The sequence below is a fragment of the Rhincodon typus genome, chromosome 21 (genome assembly GCF_021869965.1).
Source record: "Rhincodon typus isolate 14 chromosome 21, sRhiTyp1.1, whole genome shotgun sequence".
Classification (NCBI taxonomy): domain Eukaryota; kingdom Metazoa; phylum Chordata; class Chondrichthyes; order Orectolobiformes; family Rhincodontidae; genus Rhincodon; species Rhincodon typus.
In genome coordinates this window covers 40,265,856-40,275,760 of record NC_063352.1, presented here as the reverse complement: position 1 = coordinate 40,275,760, position 9,905 = coordinate 40,265,856, and positions in this window count along the sequence as shown.

The following is a 9,905-nucleotide window of genomic DNA, read 5'->3' as shown; positions in this document are numbered from 1 at the left end:
TTGGAGGCTCCACTGATGATATCACCTAGCATAGTGGCAAAATGTCTGAACAAAAACAAGCCAGCTCGGCGAGCAAGTCAACAACCTCATCCACAACCCGAGCTACAGCTCTTTGCCAAAACTTTATGCAAGCTGTGTGGTTAAACCTGAGATAATCCTTCATCCACAATTGAGGTAGACCAATTTGACTAGTGGGGAGATAATTAAAATAGGATTTGCTGTAATGTGATGTTCTTGATGTTTCCAGAACTCTACACTACTTTGGTTTATAATGGGAAGTGGCAAATAGGGATGAGAGAAGTACTTTCAGGTTTACTGCTTCTGTTAACTTGCTAGGAGACCATGCTGGATATAATTGGTATCAGGAGAATAGAGTGTATCGGTGCAATGGTGTAGTCAGATGCAGAGCAGTCTTTCAACAGTTATGCCAAATCTTCTGATAACCATGGTTGGGACATCTAGACTAGTAGCATAATTTTGAAAAGTGGAATGCTACTGGGATGAAATTGTTCTTTTATTTTGAGGGTCATGACTCTTTGGAATTCTCTTCCACAGAAGACTGTGGAAGCTCAGTTTTTGAGTATGTCTAGAGTAGAGATTGGTAATCAGAAATCGATCAGTGTTATACAGGTACCTCCCCAGTCATTTGTATTGAATGGCATGGCAGGTTCGATGGATTGAATGGTCTGCTGCTGTTCCTATGCTAGGCTTACTGTGGAGATAAGACAGCAAAGACTGGGATCTGCTCTTGCTGTGTCACAATTTCTTCCTCCTGCATCTTCAGTCTAAGGTCTATATCCCTATCTGTGCCGATAGTTACCTCTCTGATAGTCTCTTTCCTGGCCTTAATAATGCAACCTTTATGATAAACTGGACAATGAGATCCTGTGCTTCATAAAAAGATAATTTAGGTCTTACTGAATAGCACACGAGGTTCAAGAGTCATAAAAGTATATAGCACAGAAACAGGGCTTTCAGCCCAACACTTCCATGCAAGAGGTCGAATGGCCTGCTCCTGTTCCTATTCCTTATGTCCTGAGGAGGAAATTGAGGTCCATTCTATCATCTAAGACACCACTACTGATCACTCGGCATGCAATGTTCATTTAAACAGAATATTAAATAGAAACAATGACTAACGAAGGAGTTGCTCCATTGTATCGGACTTAGGAAAGTTTCCTAGGTTCATCCATTGATATGCTGCAAGCAAATACAACGCTGGTAAGAGTTAATAAAATGCATTACTGAGGATTGCACTTTCCCTGTGACTAAGACAACTTTCTTTTCACATATTTAATGACACAATAACTGCAGAAAGTTTTTAAAAAACTTACAATTTTGAGACCAGAACTGAAATATTATCGGGAAAGGTTAATAAAACCAAATTACCCTGTCCAATCAATGCATAAATTTGGAGAGACTATTGCCACTTGAGAGAAATTAAAAAGTAACTTCATAAATAAGAATTAGTTACCAGTAGATTCAAGAAGTAAGGAGAAATGCCTTTGCTCAGTAGTGGTTTTACCACAAGACATTGTAAGTGCAAATTGTTTATATTCTTTCAAAAGGAAATTAGGGTAATCACTAGAGAAAACAGGAATTTAAAGGTACGTTGATAGGCTGTAATGAATCAGATTGAAAATAGGAGGAGATTCATGTAGAATTTAAATACAAGCATGGATTTCTTTTGCTGAAAGGCCTGTTTTGGTGCTCTACATTCTTTGAGCAAAACGTTTGTGGTAGAGGTTCCTGCCCATCATTGGAAAAGTCAGCAGCCTACTGAACTTTTTCCCCAATGACTGCCCTGTTAATTAGGCTCTGATGATTTTCTGACCTCACCTGGAAAAGATTTCTGCTTCTGAGAGCTGCCAGCTATCTGATTGGGATGCATATTGCAAGAGTGCAGCTGGGAGCCTATGGAAGTAGTACAACCTGTCAGGCATCTGCAACCTTCCCTTGTCCGATGTGGGTTCACCTTTATTTGGCCTCTTATGGGCCTTAACTGGGGTGTGAGCCAGTGAACCCAGGTCTCACTTGTCTCCAAAATTGTGACAAGGTTAGAGCAGGTGGGTAGGCAACAGGAAATTCACCAAAAAAAATCACCAAACTTCTCTGCCTGCAAACCAATTCATGGAGGAATACAAAATTCTGTCCAATGTAGTTACAACAGTACATTTTCCTTCCTTACTTGAAAGTGAGGTGGCTTTCTATTCCCCTTTGTTTCCTTACTGCCATCAGTGCCTGATATAGTTAATTTTAAATGATACGTCATGAGTCTGAACAAAGCACAAGCATGATTTGATTTATCCCAACTGGTTCAGGATTTCAAAGGCCTGTTTCAATGATGTGCATACAGCCCAGCATGACAGTAAACGTGCAGAGCCCAGGTAATTGAAACCAAAACATTACTAATTTCTATGGTATAGAACCAGGAGATTCTGACAAAATACTGTCTGGTTACTGTCTGCAATGAAAACAATTTCATTCCTTGTTGTATTTTGTGAATGAAATAATTTGTCCAGCCCCAAATACTCCTGAAAAACTGTAGAGATATAAATGATATGTAACTTCACACGGGTCTTAATGGTTGTGAAAATTAAAATCTTTTAATCCTAATATGTTGTTATGTAGCTGATCCTGTAATTGTACAGTATAATTGTGACTGCCAGGACAGCCAGTTGCATTTGTAGCTTAGGATAATGATAGCATTAAATGAATTCAAAAAAAACCCTCAGAAAACACAATAAATACTCTGTCCATTTTATGACTCAGATGAAGGAGGAATTTGAAGGAAAAATTGGAGGAATTTGGGAAAATAGGTTAGCAATGAGAAGACAACTGGAATACCTTCAAAGATCTAAATGGAACATAGGGGATGAATAAATACTGAAAATAATAAGCAAACAACAGCCCAAATTGAATTAACAGACAAATTCAAAATTTTATGTTGAAGAAAAATTGCCTCCTGTGGAGTGATGGTAAAAGTGATTCACTGGGATGAATGTAAGAAATTGTAAAAACTTATTTTTTATTGTCCATTCATGGAATCATTCAGTATTCCTGGCACTGCTATATTATTGCACATCTGTAATTATCATTGAGAAGGGGTGATGTGCCAACTTCTTGAACTAAAGCTGCGTATGTTGTGTAGATAACTGCCTCATTAGATAGGGAGTTGCAGGATTTTGATCCATTGACAATGATGAGAATGTTCTGTAATTCTGTTTCAATGTTGTGCATGATTTGAAAGGGAAATGGGAGGTGGTGATGTTTTCATGTTATTCCTACCCTTGTCGTTCCAGGTGGAAGATGCTGTCGAGTAAGGTTTGGTACGTTGCTACAGTGCATCGTGTAGATGGTACAACACTATGCACATGGAGTGCTGGGTTGATAAAATGCAAGTTTAAAGTGGCGGTGAATGATGGAATGCCAATCAATCCAGCTGTTTTCTCCTGGGTGATATAGAGATTCTTTTACTTTTGAGGATGCACACATCCAGGCATAAGGGGAGTATTCCTTAATTTGCATTACAGATAGTGCAAAAGGCATTGGGGTTTCAGGAAATGACATACTGTCCCTAGAATACCCAGTCTTTGACCTGTGCTTGTAACCACAGTGTTTGCATGGTTGATCCAATTCGGACCTATGTTGATCTCCGCACCCCAGCACCCAGAATGTCATTGGTGGGAGATTCAACAATGATCATGCTGTTTGTTGAATATCGTGGAGGAGTGGTTAGATGCTCTCTTGTCAGAAATGGTTATTGCCAGGCACTTGTATGGGAAGATGGTACAATGCTAGTGTCCATTATTAAGGAAGAAATAGCACATCGTTCAGAAATGATAATGCAATCAAGCAGTGGTAATGTGTTTTTGTGAAAGAGATGTCATTTTTGACAAATTTGCTGGAGTACATTGAGGATATAAACAATTAGAATTCATAAAGGGGTACCAGTAAATGCAGTGTGTTTGGATTTTTGGAAGATATTCAGTAAGGTGCCACAAAAAAAATTAATGCACAAGATAGGAGATCACTGTATTGGGGGCAATATATTCGCATGGTTTGAGGATTACTAACACAGAAGACATCATGAGTCTTTTTCAGGTTAGAATGACTATCAGAAGAATCAGTCCTACGGCGTCAATTATTTGCTATCTACATTAATGACTTGGAGAAGGGAATAGAGTGCAATGCATACAAATCTGCTGATGAAGCAAAAGTAGGTGGGAGGGCATGTTCCATTGAGGACATAAAGAATCTGCAAGGGGATATGGATAGGTTGATTGAGTGGATAAAAACTTGCCAGATGGAGTTTAAGAAAGTGCGAAGTCACTTTGGTGGGAAAGATCAAAGGCAAAACGTGATTTAAATAGAGACAGACTAAAAAGTGAAGTGCCAAGGAATCCATGTATGCTTTTGCACAAAACACAAAAAGTTAATGTACAAGTGCAACAAGTAATTAAGAAGGCAAATGGAATTTTGGCCTTTGTTGCTAAGGGTTTGGAGCTTAAAAACAGGGAAGTCTTGTTACACCTATTTAGGGTGTTAGTGAGGCTGCACATTGAGTACAGTGTACAGATTTGGTCCCCATGTTTAAAAAAACCATATACTGCCATTGGAAGAAAAATTGTTCAAGAAAAATTACTAGACTGATTCCTAGAGTCAGGAGACTGACGTATCAGGAGTGGTTAAACAGGTTAGTCCTTTAACATTGAGAGTTTAGAAGAGTGAGGGGTGATCTTCCTGAAACTTAAGATTTTGAGGGGGCTAATTATGAAAATGTTTCTACAAGTGGGGGAGTCTTGAACTGGGAGACATAGTTACAGGATAAGATGACATTCATCTAATATTGAGATGTAAATGCATTTCATCACCCATAAGGTAGTGAACGTCTGGAATTCTCTACCACCGAGCGTGCTGGAGATGAGATCACTGAAAGTATTTACGGAGGAGGTAGATAGATTTTGAAGTATCAGAGAGTTGACGGACTTGCTGAGCTGGCACAAATGAGTAGTGGCCTGATGCAGATCAATAATAATCTTATTGAATGGTGAGGCAGACTTGAGAGGCTGAATGGCCTATTCATGCTCCTATTTATTACGTTCTTGTATGGTATGAATATTGCTTACCATGTATCAGCCTAAAGCCTGAATGCTGTTCAGGTCATGCTGCGTGCAGTAACAGACTTCTTAATTATCTGAGGCATTAGAAATGGAAATGAAGACTGTAAAATCATCAATGAGCATTCCCACTTCTGACTTTTTGAGAAGATAATTGATGAAGCAGCTGGAGATGGTTTGGTCTAGGACACTACCTTGAAGATTGCCTGCAATGATGTCTTGGGGCTGAGGTGATTGCCTGCCAACAGGCTCTACCATTTGGAATATAGGTAGGAATAGGCCGTTTCGTTTCAGGAGCACGTTCAATCATTCAATGAGATTATCATTCATCTGTAAAGTAGTCCAACATGTACAACTTTTTCACCTTAATACTTTCTGTAAACAAAAAATATCAGTTTTAAAATTAGATCTTTATCTAGCATCAGTTGTTCTTTGCAGTGAACAGTTTCAAACTTGTTCGATGTTTTATATATGGAATTGTTTTCCTGATCACACTCCTGAAAGGCATGGCTCTAACTTTCAGACTATACCCTCTAGGCTTAGCGTATCCCTGTTCATGCCCTTCATTATCCTATACAACTCAATCAGCTCCTCCCCACCCCCAACCTTCTGTACTCTAAAGAAAACAACTTAAGCTTATCCAGCCTCTCTTCATAGCTAAACTGTTCCATCCCAGGCAATGTCCTGTTGAATCTCCTCTGTACCCCCTCCAGTGTACTGTCACAACCTTTGTATAGTGTAGTGACCAGAATTGCACACAGTACTCCAGCTGTGGCCTAACCAAAGTTTTGTACAGCTCCAATATAACCACTATGTACTGATAAACTATATTACGACTCCAAAAGGTAAGTATCCCATCTGCTTTTTTTAACCACCGTGTTAATTTGTCCTGCCACCTTCAGGGATCAATATCCCTACAATCTTCTGAGCTAACTTGTTAGTAGTCGATCCTAAAATGATGGAATACTATTAGATTTTGATGATAGTGAATAATTATAGACCATTTAATCACTAATCTAGATTATTTTGTCGTAGCTATAGTGTCAAGTTGATAATGTTCACATATCTGTCGTTAAAGGATACAGGGCTGAATTTTACCAAAAAGAGACTAAGTGTCAATTTTGGGTGTTTCTGTATGTGAACTCTGGCAAGCCACACAATTTTCTGCTGCTCACCTCATTATGTATGCACCAAGCTTCTTATGCACTACGTTCATGCTGTCTTGCATTCACCAGCACAAGAAGTACAGCTTCTGAGGGAGCATAGATGACACTTCACTGAAAAGAGAAGATACATTTATAAATACATTTCCACGTTACATCATCAGCTGTCTGATCAACTGTCACAGTAACAAGACTGGAGTACAGAGCAACCGTCCTTGGCCTCATACCACGTTAGAACACAGTCCAAGGGAGAGCTGCACTATCCTTAATGCCCGGAGTAGCATAACATCTTCTCACTGTGGAATGTGGGAGCATCAAATATTCTAAAGCATTCAAATGGTTAACATAATTTTTATTAAACAACTGGAAAAGTGAAGAAAAACAAACCAAAAGCTGCACTTGTTTCTGGGATTAACAGGGGTTGCTTGCATTTTGACCAACAACAAATTTACAGTCAATGAATGGAAATGTCTGTCAAGTGAGTTCTGTCTGGCTTGTTGCGCCTGACATTGCACGACTCCATTATACTGAAGGTGATAGTCCTCCTGCTAAATGTCTTCATCTTCCTCCGTTAGAAGTCGTTGCCCCTTTTCCAGCTCTTTATCATTCATCACTATCCCTTTTTCCCTGCTCCAGTTGTGCAGAACACAGCATGCAAGGTTTATGTGGCATACTGTTTCTGCAGTTTATTGCAAGGCCACCCCAACACTGAGTCAAACATTGGAAACTCATCTGCAGGGGTCCCATCATTTGTTCCATGATGGCGCTGATCGACAAATGGTACTGCATCATATCTACTCACAGTTGGGGGATTATGTAACTGAGTAATCAGCCATGGTTGCAGAGGGCAGCCCTTGTCTACCAGCAACCATCCTTTTAATGCATTTGGCTGTTGAAATTTAACAGGAACCTGAAAGTTCTCAAGGATATAGGCATCACGTCAATGTCCAAGGTTCCTGGGGCAGACTTCCAAGATGCGGTACCAGTCATCACAGATGACTTGAGCATTCACTAATTGGAACCCCCTTTCTGTTGATGAAGTCAGCCATGTTACGAATTGGTGCTCTCAGCACAACATACGTAAAGTCTATAGCACCCTGCCCCTAGGGAAGCCAGCTATGCTAACGACAGCACTGAACTCATCAGGGGAAACAACAAAGAACGATGTGATTTTGCACAGATTGCATCAGTAACAGAGCTGATACATTTGTGTATTGAGGATTGAGATGTCCTACACAGCTCCCCAGCAGATCCTTAGAAGTAGTGAATTGCATAAAAATTTAGCACAGCTGTCACCTTGACAGCCACCAGGATAAAACAGTCACCACCCCTTCAGTGCACAAGTCTTGTTCCAGCAAATGACACAGTTCTGCAACAACATCCCCAGACATCCTCAGTCTGCATCCCACTTACTTGGAGGAAATGGCATTGAGGACAATGGACTTGGAGCCTCCTGTACATCCTCTGCATTCTGAGGCGATCTTCAGCTGTGAGCCCTTCATGTGGAGACTGTTTGGCAGCCATTGCAGGTTGCTGCTGATCCTGGACTTCCTGGCTATTTGTTCCTTCTACAGTTCTCTGCACCTTCATGGTACTGCATCCACAGTGGTAATAACACCTGCTGCACTGGATCTATTCTTGTGGGTTCCAATGAACCTGTATGGGGAAGATCAGAAACAGAACAGGTCCTTGGTTAATGCGAGCAGTCAGCTTTCACATCACTCACAATGACAATTTACCATAATCCTCAATACAGTGGGACATGAAGGACTATGGTATGGACTGTAGTGGTTCAAGGATACAGTTCACCATCATCTTCTCAAGGACAACTAGGGACTGACAATAAATGCTGGCCCATATCCCACTAGTGCATGAATCAAAAAAAGGAGCGCCATGGAATGCCTGTACGTGGATCTTTGATATAGTAGACTTATGATGTATACATTGCATATCATTTTACACATGAGATTGTAAATCCAGTAGGATTACTTGTAGGAATCGTTGTTTCCCTCGCACCCCAAGCACATTACCCAAGATCTGAGCTGAAGCAGATAAACTTATTGAATATTTTGGCTTCCTCATTCTCCCTCAGTGAATTAATTACTGGTAAAAACAGCTTGTTCAATTCTCAATTGTGTGACCTGGAGAAGTGTTATTGCCTGATCTGACACTTATTTTGTTCGGATTCTTCTTTGGAAGGTGGAGTAGTCAGACATTTTACTTGACCTATCCCTTTCTCATTACTTCAGCCTTGGCAGACTTGAATCTTGAGCAGATAGTTGTTCACTCTGCTGTGTGGCAATTTGACTCAACTTAGTTGCAGATGCTTCTATTGTGTGCCTATCGCTGTAAATTGTCTCAAAGAATGTACCTTTTTATTTTTCTATATATATGATTATTGATTCATTTTACAATTTCAATGTTTTAAAACCAAAAGTTGTGGTAGGAATTGCTGCATTTTAAAAAGCAAGCTGCTGAAACTCATTGTAAGTCATGTGGACACTATTGCTTTGTTCAAACTGTGGGAAATGTAGTTTGTAAACCAGAAGTGTTTACAAAGTGGAGTTATAATAAATTGTGGATGCTAAATTCCATCAGTGTGATAACAACTATCTGATTGGCTCCTGAGAGGTAGTTGAACAGCTTGTGGGTGTAAACAATACTGACAGAAGCTTTCAGACTGCCAAAATGGCAGATGGTGCATCTCTCTCCTGAGTAGATTCCATAGGACCTTGTTTTATGTAGGCAAAATTTGTACATACATTATACCTTTCACATAAAAAACGGGTCATAGTTTCTGCCAGTCTCCGCTGCATTCCCATGGCATCAACCTGACCAATCAGAACGTACCTATTTGGTTTGAGAATTAAGATTGACAGTTAACTATTCTTGCTACGTATCCATGCCAATAATGGTCCAACCAATTAGTATTCTCTTCTTAAGCTGGATAAATTGGTGTCAACACCAATAATTTTTTAATTTTTCTAATGCGTGAATTATAAACTCCATCCTGCTATTGCGCAATCCAATAATTGGAAAAGCCAAGCTGAGAAGCAGAAAAGAGCTATGTTGACACTAAAGCAGAAAATTGACATCTGTAAATGTATTGAAAAGAGCAAGAATGAGAAAGTTTTGATGAAAGAATATAATGTCAGCTTGCTGATGAAATACAATGTCAGGAATCGAAAAGAACCATTATAGAAGACGTTTTGATAGTTCTGAATCGAAGAAAGGTAATGAAGGACACTATACATACGTGCCTATATTAGAGTGGTAGACACTACTCTGTGTGAATGGATTTCATTGAAAAGTGCAGAGGGTGCCCCTTATTCCAGCCCCATGCTCATAGAAGAGGCAACTCAAATGCAGAAATGAACTTGCTTGAACTAAGTGCATTAAAGGTTAGATGAATCTGGTGAACAAAAATTAGCTCAGCATCAAGTTGCAGAAAAATTCAACACTGGCAGGTACAAGGCCAGGTTTATGTTCTGTTGAGATTAGAGGTAAAATGAACACTTCTTTATTTGAGATAACAAGGTGTAGAGCTGGATGAACACAGCAGGCCAAGCAGCATCAGAGGAGCAGGGAAGCTGACGTTTCGGGTCTGGACCCTTCTTCATTT